Source organism: Lupinus angustifolius, chromosome LG17, assembly GCF_001865875.1.
Source record: "Lupinus angustifolius cultivar Tanjil chromosome LG17, LupAngTanjil_v1.0, whole genome shotgun sequence".
Lineage (NCBI taxonomy): Eukaryota > Viridiplantae > Streptophyta > Magnoliopsida > Fabales > Fabaceae > Lupinus > Lupinus angustifolius.
Window position 1 is genome coordinate 12304392 of NC_032025.1, and position 16953 is coordinate 12321344.

General features: G+C 38.7%; 1 pseudogene; it reads left to right on the forward strand.

Annotated features, from left to right (window-relative positions):
* Positions 1018-5899, forward strand: LOC109330892 (annotated as a pseudogene).

A 16953-nucleotide genomic window follows, 5' to 3' on the forward strand; every position in this document is an offset into this window, starting at 1 on the left:
CACAGAATCAAACCACCCATAACCCTCCTCATCCAAATAATAACATACACCAACCCAGACAAGGGTACACTCATTATCCCAGAAACAATAACTATAACCAACAAGAAAGGAGAGCACCCGTATTTGACCAGTTCCCGATAACCTATACAGAGCTTTTCGCATATCTACTAGGGCAGGGGATGATCGCACCAGTCCCTGGAAGAGTCTACGAGAACCCTAGGCCATGGCACAATGAAAACGTCAACTGCGCTTACCATTATGGAGCTGCAGGGCATCTGGTAGAAGACTGCAGGGCCTTCAAGTACAGAGTTCAGGACCTCATCAACGCCAAGCGGATAGATTTCCGGGAGACTAGACCCAACATAACTGGAAATCCTCTACCAAACCATGGAAATCAAGGAGTGAATGCTATTCTGGAGAAGAGCAAGGTTGTAATTATGGGCAAAGTTGATGATGTGAAGATGCCTATGAGCTTTATTTTCCGAGAGATGTGCAGACAAGGTTTGGTGGAGGTTGTTGACCAAGAGTCAGATAACAATGACATAAAGAGTTGTGAGATGCATGGCCGTGTGGGCCATAGTTTGGAGGTTTGCAAGGAGTTCAAGTTGCTTCTTCAAAAAATGATGTACTTGAAACTAATTGCCATAAGCGAAAAAACACAAGGCCATGGCATTAATGTCTTAGAGAAGCACCAGAAGGAGATACCTATATTCATACACACGTATGAACCTGTTATAAATCCACCTGGAGGAGTTCAGACATATTTCAATCAGCACCAATGGGAACCATTCATTCGACAATGGAACCCGTGATAGCGAGGGAGTAGAGTCCATTCCCGTATGAATCAGATAAGGTAGTGCCTTGGATTTACAAAGAGGAACCAATGGGGAATCCTTCTATAGTTACCAACATTGCAGGAAGTAGCAGAATCACAAGGTTATCTATGTTCCACCAGAGATAGAAAGGGGTCCATCTGGGGCCACTAAGGATAAAAACAAAGAAAAAGTGCCAGAACCTATGGAAGAGGAAGTTGAGGTAGTCTTACCCGAAGGAGTGTCAAATGAAGAGGCTTGTGAGTTTCTAAGGTTCATCAAGCAAAGTGAATACAAGGTAGTGGACCAGCTTAATAAGACTCCAACAAGAATATCTTTGTTGTCCTTATTAATGAGCTTTGAGGCTCACAGGAATATGCTGCTAAAAGTATTGAACCAGAGTCACGTCAACCACGACATTACAACTGACAGATTTGGGGGGATAGTCAACAACATTGTAGCGGACAATTACATATCCTTTTGTGACCAAGAGTTACCTCCTGAGGGCACCATACATGTTCGCTCCCTGCATATCTTAGTAATGTGTAATGACTGTGTGATTGGTAAAGTCCTCCTACACAATGGGTCGTCTCTGAATGTAATGACGAAGCAGACTTTCTCCAAATTGCCAGTAGACGCCTCCTGCTTGAGGGCCAGCTCAATGATTATTAAGGTTTTGATGGGTCCCGTAGAGATGTGATGGGGGAGATGGAGTTACCGATCAAGATAGGACCATGCACAGTTAACATTTTGTTTCATGTAATGGATATCAATCCGACGTATAGCTGCTTGTTGGGACGTCCATGGATTCACTCTTCAGGAACAATACCGTCTACCCTACATCAAAAGGTAAAGTTTATAGTTGATGGAAGGTTGATAACGGTTTCGGGGGAAGAAGATGTGATGGTATCCCAGCCATTTGACACCCGCTATGTCGAAGTGACTGAGGAGGCATTAAGACATCATTCCAAGGCCTCGAGATTGCAGACACCACATTTATGATAGAAGGTGCACCAAATCTGAATCTTTATCCATTAGATGCTTCTCTCGTGGCGGGAAACATGATGGTCCGTGAGGGGTATCAACCTGGTAGAGGATTGGGAAGATATGGACAAGGCTACAAAGAAGTCCTAATACCCAAAGCTAAAAAAGGTCGATATGGCTTGGGATATAGACCCACTCGTGAAGACAAACTCCAAACTATAGGAGCAAGGAAAAGTGGTTGTGTGGCTCGGCTGGGGCAGTTCAGAAATGAGGTTGTGGCAAAACTTCCAATACCGCACATCAGTCAAAGCTTTGTTAGCAGCAGTACCATCCATCATAGAAGAAGAAGGCGTGGAGGAAGAGTTTGGGTTCGTGTACATGTGTCCCCCCGGTACCCGCTTGAAGAATTGGAGGGAAGAAGCGCATGCATCAGTTTCACTAGAACCAAAGTAATAAATAAATGTAGTCTTCTAGCTATGCCCAAGGCTATTAGACATTTTTATATTTTTCAATAAGGGCTCATTTGTTTTAGTACTTTCAAAATTAGTAAAGATCAATTTTTTTATCATATCAATGCGTCTCTTTTGCATTTTTTATTCATTGCATACTGAAAGAAAATCATTAAAAACAAAAAAAGGTCAGTAAAATTAAAACCAAATTTATGGGGAGCTGACTCGGTCATCCCCGTATTGCAGAGCCAATAGCGACTCTGAAAGTGAGGGCCATGCTGGTGAGCCCTTCTCTAGATCTGACCAACCCATCAACCAAGTGGAAGATGACAGTGATGATGAATGGGAGGCTCCCCCAGAACTACTCAGACTGGTAGAGCAAGAAGCCAGAGAGATTCAACCACACCAAGATCCTGTCGAACTCGTCAACCTGGGTTCTGAGGAAGATAAGAAGGAAGTGAAAGTAGGCACCACGATGGACGTTAAGGAACGAGAAAGGCTAGTCAAACTCTTACACGAATTCAAGGACGTCTTTGCTTGGTCATATGAAGAGATGCCGGGACTAGACCGAGGTATAGTAGAGCATAAATTACCACTAATACCCAACTCTAGGCCAGTGAAGCAGAAGCTACGAAAAATCAAGCCAGAGATCTCCTTACGGGTCAAGGAAGAAGTAGAGAAATGGTTGACATTTGGGTTTGTTAAAGTTGCTGAATACCCAGATTGGGTTGCCAATATGGTAGATGTGTCGAAGAAGGGAGGAAAGCTTAGAATATGTGTTGACTACAGAGACCTCAACAAGGCTAGCCCAAAGGATGACTTTCCGGTGCCGCATATAGATGTCTTAGTTGATAGCACTGCAGACCATGCTCTTTTCTCATTTATGGATGGGTATTCGGGGTATCATCAGATCAAAATGGCGCCAGAGGATGTGAGCAAAACTACATTTATCACTCCATGGGGTACCTTCTGCTACCAGGTCATGCCATTCGGATTAAAAAATGCTATGGCTACATATCAGAGAGCCATGGTAACCCTCTTCCACGACATGATGCATAAGGAGATAAAAGTCTACATCGACGACATCATCTGCAAATCCAAAACAGAGGGAGAACATGTAGACAACTTGAGACATTTATTTGAGAGACTGCGAAAGTATCACCTCAAGTTGAATCCAACCAAGTGCAGTTTCGGAGTGAAATCCGGACGGGTATTGGGTTTCATCGTTAGCCAGAAGGGTATTGAGGTAGATCCTGAGAAGGTGAAGGCCATCGTCGAAATGCCAACCCCCCGAACAGAGAAAGAGGTCAGAGGATTCTTAGGGAGGCTAAATTACATTTCCCGGTTCATCTCGCAACTGACATCCACATGTGAACCAATATTCAAACTCTTGAGGAAGAATCACGCAGTAAGGTGGAATGATGATTGTCAATCAGCGTTTGAAAAGATAAAGCAGTACTTGACCGAACCTCCAGTGTTGATGCCTCCAGTTCCAGGTCGACCCTTGATTCAATATCTCACTGTGTTTGATGAATCTATGGGATGCGTCTTGGGGCAGCATGGTGATTATGGAAGAAAGGAGCAAACCATCTATTATTTGAGCAAGAAATTCACAGCTTGCGAAATAAAATACTCATTGTTAGAACGTACATGTTGCACCCTAGTATGGGCCTCTCACTGTTTGAGACAATATATGTTGAGTCATACTACTTGGTTAGTGTCAAGAATGGATCCCGTCAAGTATATCTTCCAGAAACCCATACTGACCGGAAGGATTGCTAGATGGCAGGTGTTGTTATCTGAATATGACATCATGTATGTGACGCAAAAGGCTGTGAAAGGAAGTGTTATTGCTGACTACTTGGCCGATCAACCCGTAGACAAACTGGGGCAGATGAAGTACGAGTTTCCAGATGAGAACATCATGGCCTTATCCGATGAATCAAGAGAAGAATAAAAATGGACCCTAGTCTTTGATGGGGCCTCCAACGCATTCGGGCATAGAGTAGGTGTTGTGTTGGTATCTCCAGAAGGGAAATTCCTTCCTTTTACTGCCAGGCTATGCTTTGACTGTACCAATAACATAGCAGAATATGAGGCGTGCGCTTTGGGACTAAAGGTTGCCATTGATGCAAAAGAAAAGATCCTAGAAGTATTCGGAGATTCTTCCCTAGTAATCCACCAGATAAAAGGAGAATAGGAAACTCGTGACAGCAAATTGGTGCCCTACAGAAATTACATCCAGAAGCTGAATAAACAGTTTGATCAAGTGAATTTTTATCATATCCCTGGAGAAGACAATAGGCTGGCAGATGCACTAGCAACCTTATCCTCGATGTTTCATGTGGGAGGGGACAGGTTGCTCCTGTTCCAAATAAAAGATAACACTGAACCAGCTTACTATCATGCAATTGAAGAAGAGCCCGACGACAGGCCATGGTACCAAGACATAAGAGAGTACCTAAGAAGATAGGTCTATCCTCCGAATGCCTCAGATACCGACAAAAGAACACTCAGACGACTAGCCACAAACTTCTTTCTGAGTGGGGATGTTGTTTACAAAAGAAATCACGATATGGTACTCCTCCAATGCCTGGAAGCCAAGGAAGCTTAGAGGATGGTGGAAGAGGTACATGAGGGAAATTTCGGGACCCACGCGAATGGGCATGCTATGGCCAAGAAGATCATGAGAGCAAGGTACTTCTGGTTGACAATGGAAACTGATTGCTGCAACTATGTGAAGAAGTGCCACAAATGCCAGATATATGCGAACAACATCAATGCACCTCTGAACCCCTTGAATGTCTTACGGTCTCCTTGGCCATTTTCCATGTGGGGAATGGACGTCATTGGACCCATAGAGCCGAAGGCCTCTAATGGACATCGGTTCATCCTGGTTGCTATACATTACTTCACTAAATGGGTGGAAGCAAACTCCTATGCTAGCGTGACCCGGAAGGTAGTCCTCAGGTTCATAAAAAGAGAGTTAATATGTCGATATGGGTTACCTGATCAGATCATTACCGACAATGCAACCAACCTGAACAACAAGATGATGATTGAGATGTGTGAAAATTTCAAAATAAAACATCACACATCTTCGCCTTACCGACCCAAGATGAATGGAGCCGTTGAAGCAGCCAATAAGAACATCAAGAAGATAGTCCAGAAGATGGTGGTGACTTACAAAGATTGGCATGAAATGCTGCCATTCGCGTTACACAGTTATCGTACTTCAGTCCGCACTTCCACGGGATTACTCCATACTCCCTGGTTTATGGTATGGAAGCTATTATTCTAGTTGAGGTATAGATCCCATATCTAAGGGTTTTGGCAGAAGTAGGCCTGAATGAGTCAGAATGGGTTCAAGCTCGACAAGATCGATTGAATCTGATAGATGGTCGAAGACTAACTGCAATTTGCCACGAACAGTTGTATTAGAAGAGAATGATGAAGGCATATTCAAAGAAGGTTCGGCCCCGCCAGTTCAGGGAAGGAGACTTGGTGTTGAAGAAGATCTTACCGATCCAAAAAGACAGCCGGGGAAAATGGACTCCAAACTACGAAGGTGGAGCCCTAATCCTAACTGACATGGATGGAGAGGATCTACATCTCACCATAAATTCGGATGCAGTAAAGAAGTATTATTCGTGAGAGGTACTCCCAAAAACAAGAAACTCGGAAGCCGAAGAATCGCTAGAAACTGGGGCAATTATTGGAAAAATTAGTTGTAAGCTCTGGGTCAGGGCTCCTTGCTACGGCAGGCTTGTATGACTTTCACGTTCTTTGAAAAGCTAATGGAAAGCAAATAAATTTGGTTTTGATATATCACAATGTCTTTCAGCATGAAAGTTATTTTCTAATAAGCAAAATTCTTTTTTTTTACGAAAAGATTGATCAAAATTTTTAGTCCGTCCTGATGCATCGTGTCTAAAACAATGAAAAGGGGGTCACAAGCACGAACCTTGGCAAAAGAGAAGCCCGAGTGTCTTAACAATACAATTTTCAGCATATCTAGCATAATGGGGTGTTGCGGAAGCCTAACATTGTCTTTCAATAAATCATAAACAAACACACCCATATGACATCCCACTGGGATAACTGCATCCATACACAAGCATTGGCATTAATCTCATAAGTCCAACACTACGCAAACCATGCATTCAAACAAACCATGCATTCAAAAAGCGTTTCTGAGACAAAGTGCTCTAAAGCCATCTAAAGTTTCCTCTAGCGACCACATAAACCTGAATTCTATGGCAGCATGGGTGCCTCAACAAATCCCTGACTCCTTATGACAATACGGGTGTCTCAACAAATCCCTAAATTTTCTATGGCAGCATGGGTGTCTTTTCAAATCCCTGACTCCTTGTGGCAATACGGGTGCCTCAACAAATCCGTAAATTTTCTATGGCAGCATGGGTGCCTCAACAAATCCCTGACTCCTTATGGCAATACGGGTGCCTCAACAAATCCCTAAATTTTCTATGGCAGCATGGGTGCCTCAACAAATCCCTGACTCCTTATGGCAATACGGGTGCCTCAACAAATCCCTAAATTTTCTATGGCAGCATGGGTGCCTCGACAAATCCCTGACTCCTCGTGGCAATACGGGTGCCTCAACAAATCCCTAAATTTTCTATGGCAGCATGGGTGCCTCAACAAATCCCTGACTCCTTATGGCAATACGGGTGCCTCAGCAAATCCTTGACCCAAATTCGGCACCCTTTCAAAAGGACGTTTTCTGAGCCTTGACAAAATAGCGTTCATTTCTTTACTGGTTACTTACCATGATACCCCTCAAACCCTGGTTTATTTGATATCAAGTAAGCAACAAGTAAAGAGGGGCAGTTGTGAACACCCATTTTTGTCCGGCCCAAGAAAAAGCCCAATTCATTTCCAAAATAATAAGTTTCCATTTCAAGAAAATACAAATAAAGTCTAAGCCCTAAAAAACAATTTTTTAAAATAAATGTTGTTTGGGCCACCATAGGCCCACATGTCATCTTCCAAAACAAAAAGAATAAAAAAAGTAGAAAAAAATGTTTTCTTCTTTTAAATTTTTTTTCGAAATAGCTTTCCATAAATAGAAGATGGTGAAAGATATTTTAAAAAGTAATTTTCGGAATTTTTTTTAGCATTTAAATAAAATATCATGCTTAAAAGCACAATTGGATGCCATAATAATAATAAAATTTATTTTTCGAATTTCAAAAAAAAAATAAAAAAATAAAAAAAAGATTATTTACTCTGAAATATTTATTGACTTTTCGGATAAACAAAAAAATAAAAAACGATTTTCAAAATATTTTAATTTCAAATTTAAATTTAAATTTCAGATTTGAAATTCAAATTCCAGATCTGAAATCAATTTTTCAAATCTCATGGTTCATGGAAATCAAATCAATTTGATTGGATTTTAAAAAATGGAATATTTGATTTATTAAAAATTAAATAGGGTAGGCAAAATTTTAGGATTTTAGTGTAGTATTTTTTTTCTATAAATTGTGGGTCAGGAAGAGGAGAAGAGGACATGGGAGTTTTATTGAAACAATGCCAGAAAAAACACCCAAAAAGTTCCCCAAACCCACTGTCAACGTTACTGCAGAGAAAGAGAAAAAAAAGAAAATATCTGCGAGAATTAATCCAGTGTGGGTGAGCTCATCGTTTACCCGTGTATCCGCAATTCACAGCCATCCGATCTGAGTACTTCCTCCATCCACGGGTTGACCTCAAAAGGCAGCCAATCGCAGTACGAAACGCGTCCAGGTTTCACTGCACAGTGCCACACTAGATCCCTGTCCCAGGAGAACACAGGTTCCCCTGCACCCGTGCTCACTGCTCAAACCGTGAGCCCATCCTTCCGTCCAACCTCCAAGCGCCACGTGTCTGGACGTATCCAGACGTTTGGATCCAGCACGGGTAGGCGCACGGTGCAACCTCTTTTTTCACCAACCAGGCGCTGACACGTGTCCAGACGCTGGGAATTTTAAAAAATCACTCCAATTTTAAGATATGATGCGGTGTCGGACATATGGGTTGCACTTGATCAACTTAATGATCGCCATGACTAATTCACCAACGAAACAAAAATCTTTTGTTCATAAACATGTTAAGATCTTAACTAACCCTGAGTACAAAGTGCGGGATCGGACATATGGGCTGTACTTCACTTGTATTATAGGATTGTTAGTCGAGATTTAACTTATATTTTTTTTAAAATTAATCCAACCAACAATCATTTTTCTACTTAAAGAACTACGTAAGCCTTGATTCCCTTAATAGGGATACGTATGACCAAAGTCAATCTTGTTAGGCAGAACTAAAAACATAATTTTTTTTCATTTAAGTAATTAATCATCAACTAATTAATTTAATTAATAAAGAGGTGTTCCTTTATTTAATAGTAATAACAACAAATCAAAAATATAGTAATCCATGTAGTTTAGTATAGGGTACCGCTTAAGGTGAGCGGGTGGGGTGCTAATACCTTCCCTACCCTNAATAATCCATGTAGTTTAGTATAGGGTACCGCCTAAGGCGGGCGGGTGGGGTGCTAATACCTTCCCTACCCCGTAACCGACTTCCGAACCTGGATATCAAAAATCCAAATGGCCCAAGGTAATTGGGCTAAAAAAGATTTTTCTACATTTTTTACAGTAAAAAATGTAGTGGCGACTCGAGAGGTCGCGTAGCCGAAAATCGGGGCGTGACAATACTCTATTCTTGTCGTGTGGCAGAAGGGTAGGTGGGGCTATAAGGTGGTGTGATAGTGGGTTGTTGGCGGTCTTTCAGACGAGGAGTGGTCCTGGACCCGACCTGAGATATCCGATCATGAAAGGGGTTGGCTTCTGCACAAGCTCCTTGACCAGTCGTACTCGACCTTGCGTGGTCGGGTATGTGACTACCTTTGAATAGTTAGGACGCCTGAATAACTAGGATGAAACCCATATTAATTTAGATTTTGATAACACTCATTTCTCTAATACAGAAAAAAATCCATACTACATTCTTATGTGGCTTTATCATGTGCTGCTGTGCATCATCAAATTTGTCAACTCAAAATTATCTGGACTATCCTATGTACGTCTAAATAATTGTGAAATATTTAAAAAAAGTGGGTTTTGTTATGATGAAAAAACCAAGTAAACTTCAAAAAAGATGTTTCAAATAAGCTCAATTCATTTGTATTTGTTCCTCTCGTGGGCAAATTCAATGTGATCGACGTGGACCAAATATGAATGCGAACGAATTCGTAAATATAATATAATACTATCTAAGTGGTCAAACATTATGTAGTTTTCTGGGCTCATGTTTTAAACGTGTATGAATTATGAATATCGCGTCTCAAAAATTAGAAGTGTGAACAGACAGATATTTCATACAATTAGGATTTATTATGTGTAGAAATCTTTTTTCATTTTCATCTATCTTTTCTAATCTATTCATATTAATCTAATTGTTATTGATTTTATAAACAAAATTTAATTCAATATTTTAATATGCAAGTAAATTATTTAATTGTTGACAACTTTTACATTTCCCTACCAAATGAAAATGATTTGGACTATTAAGATAGGCATTATTGTTCAAATAGTGCTTGCAAAGATGCTTATATATTGTGTACTAGCAATGTTCTCATATTGACAATGACGTGCAAACTTACTTCTTTACCATACATGAGATAATTCTTTATTAGTGGACCGACCTTTATTTTTTTAGAGTGTATCATTTTTTATATGCAACTAAATTTTATTAAAATTGTGGAATTCTTAAAAAATATAGTTAATGAAGGTTTTGGTTGAGGAATCATTGATTATACCTTGAATTAAGTTCAAAATTAAGATGCTTGTGGTCACTTTACAATAGTTGTAGAGAAATGAAAACTGTACAAGTTAATTAGGGTGTAAATTTCCACTAGTAAAATATTATACTACATTCAGTTAGATTGAAAAGTAAAGGGAGGAAAAGGGGTGTGTATCCTTTTCGGCGGGGAAGTACCTAAAAAGTAAAAGGAAAAAATGGTATAATATGACATTTTTACTCTATAGATACAACAAAATGTCACTTTTACACATACAAAAAGCAAAAAATGCAAATTGTTTCTTCAGTATTGGAGATGATTCTTTTTCATAAAGAGATAGAAGAAAATAGAACTTTTTAATTATTTCGTTACCATCCTAGCAGTGTCGACTCTTACATTTTGTAGGCACAGTGTGAGAAAATATTTGGGCCCTAATTTAACTATATGAAAATTGTATATCGAAGTATGAACAAAATTGAGAGCTTAAAATAAATTACCATGGTGAAATAAAAATGAGTACCTATTGTATAAGAAAAGAATTTAGTTAAATAATGTTTTTAAAATAAATTTTGAACAAAAGAAGTTTCATACAAATCGTGAGAATGGAATATACACTTTCTTTTTAGCTCAATTATTACTTGTTGGAGATTTGAGTATAATATATTTTATGGAGTCATCTCCTTAATGATCATTAAATAATCTCATATTTTTCTCACTATAGGTCAAACCATTATTTTAATTACACATAAACTATATGATACTGTAAAACAACAATTTTAACATATTTATGCATAAAGTAATAACTATTAGAGTATGGTTAGTTGGTTAGGCTATCATGACTTCAACCGTTCCTAGAGCCTCTCAATCTTCTCCTCCACCATCTTCATAACCTTCACCTTCTCCGTCTCTGCTGCAAACCGTCGCGTCATTGCTGGTACTTCCAACGCCGATGATGAAACTTATGGAACAAAACTTCTTAGTGTGGCGTCATTTCATGCTCGCAACACTCACTTCCAACCGAGCCAACAGATTCGTTCTCGGTACAGAAATACCTCCTCAATTTATCAACGATGATGAGCTATTAATCAATAAGCTAAACTCGTCTTATCTACGCTGGGAGGAGCAAAGTCAAACGATCTTCTCATGGATTCAGAACTCATTATCAGAGAGTTTACAGCCTAGAGTTGTTGGGTGTCAACACTCATGGCAGTTATGGGAAGAGTTACATAACTTTTGTAGCTCACAAACAAAAGCAAGGAGTCATCAACTTCGTTCTCAGTTACACTCTATTACTCAAGGTTCTTTGTCAATTTCTGAGTATTTTCGCATAATTAAGAACTTAGTGGATGCACTTGTATTCATTGGAGCACCAATTTCAACCTCAGAGCACATCGATTATGTTCTTGATGGTTAAAATGAGGAATTTCAACCAGTTGTAACTTCAATTGAAACGAAAGATGATCCACCAACACTACATAGTTTGGAGTCATTTCTCCTAACTTTTGAAGCAAGAATGGAGAAGAACAAATCCAAAGTTCTCGTTGATGCTCAATCTACAAATGTTGCTGCTGCTCCATCTCTCTCATCTTCTTCTGGTCAACACTCGATGAAATCAGTTCCATCATCGTCTCCATTTCATGGTTCGGGTCATTTTTCATCAATGCGACCTAATTTTGCTGCTGGCGGTTATCATGGCTTTCGAGGAGGCAGACGTGGTGGTCATTGCAGAGATGGTCGGAGTTATTACCGTCATTCACAATTGTATTGTGAGTTCTATAATCGTCATGGAGATGAGGTATCCAACTGCTATTATGGACCTCTTGGATGCAGCTCCCTCTCCCACATTCCTCCTGGATCTGGAGCTCCTACTCGTCCAAATGGGTCTGGACCTCAAAACACACTTAATTTTTCCAATGGGCCCATGAAACACTTGGCCCATTACAACTCACCTTATGTTGATCACTATTACTCTCCTCCTCACATACATCCTCATTCTTCTTATTTTCCTCCTACAAATGCTCATTATTCCTTTGGGCCTCCTCCTTCCACTTCTCTGCTTGGGTCTGGCCCAATTTCTTCACAATACATGTTTCCTCCAAGCTCACATGAAAAATATCATCCTCACACATCTTACACACCTCATGCCATGACTACTAATGCTCCTCTTTGAACGCAGAAGCCTTCCACCTGGTATCCTAACTCTGGTGTCACCAATCACTTAACCTCAGATGCTGGTCTCATTCATGAACCTCAAGAACACTTTGGTCCTGAACACATATTCATCGATAATGGTCATGGTATTCATATTACTTCTACTGGGAACTCTTGGTTTAACTCTTCTAACTCTTCATTTTCTTTTTCTCTAAACAATCTTTTACATGTTCCTAATATTACAAAAAATCTCATCAGTGTCTCTCAGTTTGCTAGGGATAACAATTGTTATTTTGAATTTCATGCTAATGATTGTTTCGTTAAATCTCAGAGTTCTAATAAGCTTCTCTTGAAAGGGATTCTCACCAAAGACAAATTATATGCTTTTCATGATATTATTCCTAGCTGTGTTCCAAGCTGCTCAATAGCTTCTGATTTGAATAAGTCTTCTGCTCATACTAGTTCTTCTAATTTGTGTAGTTCTCATACTTTGTGTAGTTCTTATCAATTGTGACGTTTTAGACTTGGTCATCCTTAAGAGGCCACAGTTTACAATGTTTTGAAACAATGTAAGGTGCCTTATTGAAATATATCAATTTCTGATTTCTGTCAAGCTTGTTGTTTAGGAAAAGGTCATAAATTGCATGCTCCATTGTCTACTTCTGTTTATCATAATCCTTTTGAACTTGTGTTTGTGGATTTGTGGGGTCCTGCACCTATGCGTTCTTATTCTAGGTTTAGATATTATTTTACTATTGTTGATGCTCATTCTAGATTTACCTGGCTATTTCTTTTAAAACAAAAATCTGAAACTCTATCTTTGTTTCAATACTTTGTTAATCTAGTCAAAACTCAGTTTCGTACAACCATTAAGGCTGTCCAAAGTGACTTTGGTTGTGATTTAGACCATTCACCACTTATCTAGGGTCTTTAGGCATCAACCATAGGCTTTCTTGTCCCCACACTCACCATCCACAAGGTACTGTGGAAAGAAAGCTTAGGCACATTGTTGAAACTGGTCTAACTCTCTTAGCTCATGCTCATTTACCTATGGAGTTTTGGGAATTTGCTTTTAGTGCTGCAGTTTTTCTTATCAATAGGATTCCCACTCCTATTTTACAACAGAGGTCACCTTATCAGGTCCTCTATGGAGTCATTTCTGATTACAAATTCTTCAAAGTTTTTGGTTGCTCTTGCTATCCTCTTCTTAGGCCTTACAACAAAAACAAACTTGAACCTAGAAGCACTGAGTGTGTATTCTTAGGGTATTCACCTAATCACAAAGGTTACAAATGCTTATCTAAGCATGGAAGAATTTATGTAACACCTCAGTTATGTCATGCAACCTCCCAGGCCCATACATATACTGAGCGTGCCACCTCTTTAGCTTAAATACTCCCTGCAGTATTTTATTCCCCTCCTAGGGGAGCCTTCCGCGACTCGAACCCGTGACCTCGGGGATAAATAGCCACTATACGACTGAGTCGCTACCATTAAGCTAATCTATCTTAATGGTAGTGACTCATGTTAATAATGACTATTTATCCCTAAGGTCATGGGTTCGAGTCGCGAGAGGCTCCCTTTTGTGGGGAATAAAATACGGTAGAGTAGGTGGCACGCTCAGTGTATTCATGGGCCTGGGAGGTCGCATGTCAGGATTAAGGTATTATTGGTGACACAGTCGGTATATTCATGGACCTAGGAGGTCGTATGTCATAACTGGGGTGTTACAATTTACATCTCCAAGGATGTAGTGCTTAATGAACACTCATTCCTTTTGTTCACAATCATGGTTTTGGTGATAGTGATTTGTCAACTACCACTCCCTGTATTCTCTCTCAATCTCCTACTCCTTTGAATGTGTTTACTCCTCCTACCTCTGTTTCTATGTCTACTAAGCCTGAGTCCAGTGGTGGTCCTTTATTCTCATTTCCTAGTCCTGTTAATCTGTCTGACTTCACCTCTGGGTCTAATTGTTCCATTCCTTCTTCTCCTCCTCCTCCTTTATCCATTATTTCTGCTCAGTCTACTCATCCAATGCAAACTAGATCCAAGTCTGGTATTTTCAAAACCATTCTGCCTCGGGTGTTGCTTACTCACAGTGAACCAGTAAATGCTAAGTCTGCTCTTGCTGATCCTATTTGGAAACAAGCAAAGCATGAAGAATATAATGCTCTTCTTGCATTGGAAACATGGTCATTGGTTCCCTTACCTCCTTATAAGCAAGCCATTGGTTATAAATAGGTCTTTAGGGTAAAAGAAAATCTTGATGGTTCTGTTCTTAAGTACAAGTTCATTGGTTTCAGGCAACAACTTCAAGTCAGAGACTATCTCAACATTGGTCAAGATTTTCAGAGCCCAGAGATTCAAGACGGTATATTAGAGTATGGTTAGCTGGTTAGGCTTTTATTGAGTTGTTCTTAATTAAAGGTGAGGTTAAAACTGTGTTGTGCTCATTGTGCTGAGCTGGCAAGTCTTTAGTATAAATACCTCACCTTTCTCTTGTAACAACTTAACAAATCATTAATAACAAATTCAATTTTACTCTCTCTACTTTCCTCTCTCTCGTTTCTCCCTTTTCTTATAATAACAATTGATAACACAACAAATAAATAAAGAATAAAAATAGTAATATACTTATCATGTAGATATAAAATTAGTTGTATAAATAAAGAAAATTTTGTCATCCAAAATAAAGTAAAGAAAATTTGAGCCCCACTAATTATGGATCTTCGGCACTACTTGCCCCATAGCCTCACATGTCGGCCATGAAGGTCAGGAAAAGTATAATTGTCGTCCACAAGTTTTTGCGCTACAGTGTGCTAAAAAGTGTGAAGCTAGATAGGGGATTCTCAATTTAGAATAGTAAAAAACTTTGGCTAAAAAGTGGTTTTCATCTTGAGGTGGAATATTTTTACTTTGTAATGCCTAGAACTCTAAGATATGCTCTAACACATACACCCAGCATGCTCTAACTCTAACACATGCAGCCAGCGTACATGTCTCTAACGCCACCGGCTTTTAAACCAACACATTATTTACTCACACTTTACTCCTCTTATTTTTTTATATCAAATAGCTATAAAAAAAATCTCATCATACTTAGGAAGCAATTGTTATCAAATGTAACATGCTATGGTGCATTTGAAGTTTGAGGAATTGAGTTCCCAGTCAGAAAAAACTTGATGTACACCAAAATATTCAAAAGCCATCACGATGTGTTTGGTAGAGATATATTTTAGCGTGTGTTTAGTAGAGATGTATAAATTAGATTATGATTATAATCTCCCAAAAAAGTAATATTTATGAAGCTTGGTAAAAATGTTTCTATATCTAAAATAAAACTTTATTTTATGATATAAGTTGCTTATTTAAACAATTTTGAAAAAAAAAGGTTATGATAGAAAATAGAACTATACTAAATACTACAACATTTTTCTTCTTGGCCACAACAAAAAATCATGGACATTAAAATTATGGCATAAAATTTAGATCACAGTTTCTCCATGGTTTTCAAAGTTTGTTGCACGTGAATGTGACCTGTTCCAATAGACCACGTTTTTTTTTACTTTTTATCACACAAAAGGAAAATTCTGACAAAAAATATAGGAAAAGATTACTGTTTGTATAACTATAACTACTTCAAGGCAATGGTACTCAAAACTTGTTTTAGGCCACGGTTTTGTACATCCTGTTTAATGTTTAGGCCACACTTTTAAAAACTATGTCAGGTCATGGTTTTACTCACTCTCATACCACTGTTTTTAAGATATTATTATAAGTGGCCAAACCCAACCACTCCAAGGAGAGCAATAAACTTATTGAAAAATAATCTATGTAGTAAAAATATGGTTTGATTCAGTTTGAAATGTTTTAGAAATTGTGAAAGTGTAAATTGAACTTTATTGAATTAGTTTCACAAAATAAAAACGGATTTGAACTCATAAATTGAAACGAACCACCATTTTTTATTTAATTTGATTCGGTTTTACCAGTTCCACGGTTCGGACCAAGAGGATATACTTCCTCCGAAATTGAGATTGACTTGAGGTTTGTCTCCATGGCTTTGGAAACAAAGTTTCTCTTGCTACAGGAGCTATGGCGCAAGTAATATATGGGATGTTCTTATCTAGAGGAGCTTGTTCAAGAATGCAAAGATTTGGCAACCTATTTCAATGACTATGACTTGCTTTATATTGGAAAACAAGAAAATAGAGCAGTTCATATTATAGCTTCAAAAGCTTTTATGTGGATGATGAATTTCTCCTGGAAATCTTGTACTTTGTTTTGAGTGATGTTCCTCCACCCTCTCAATAAAAATTCCTCTTAAAATGTTTTATACATATTCAGTAAATCTATCAATTATCATTCATATCCATTCATGTATATTTTAAAATTCAATTGTAATTAATAATACTAGCATTTTGACAGATAATATCTTACATGTTAACCCATATTTCTATTATTTGGAAATGAGTGTACAATTTTTAATTCTTAAAAAGTAATTACCTTCCAAAAAAGAACAAGCTATTAAATTTAGAGGAGCGACTAAGGCAAAAAAGTTTGATTTTTTTAGTGTTGCAAAGGACCAAGAGGACATAATAGTTTCAGTCTGATCATGTTTTGCATTCAATTGTTGCTAAATTATTTATATTGCAAGTGAGTTTCTCTTTATGTTGTTAGGTATGAGTGGCTAAAATACACCTAGAAGGGGGGGGGGGGGTTGAATAGGGGTAGCGGTCAGAGTATTCGC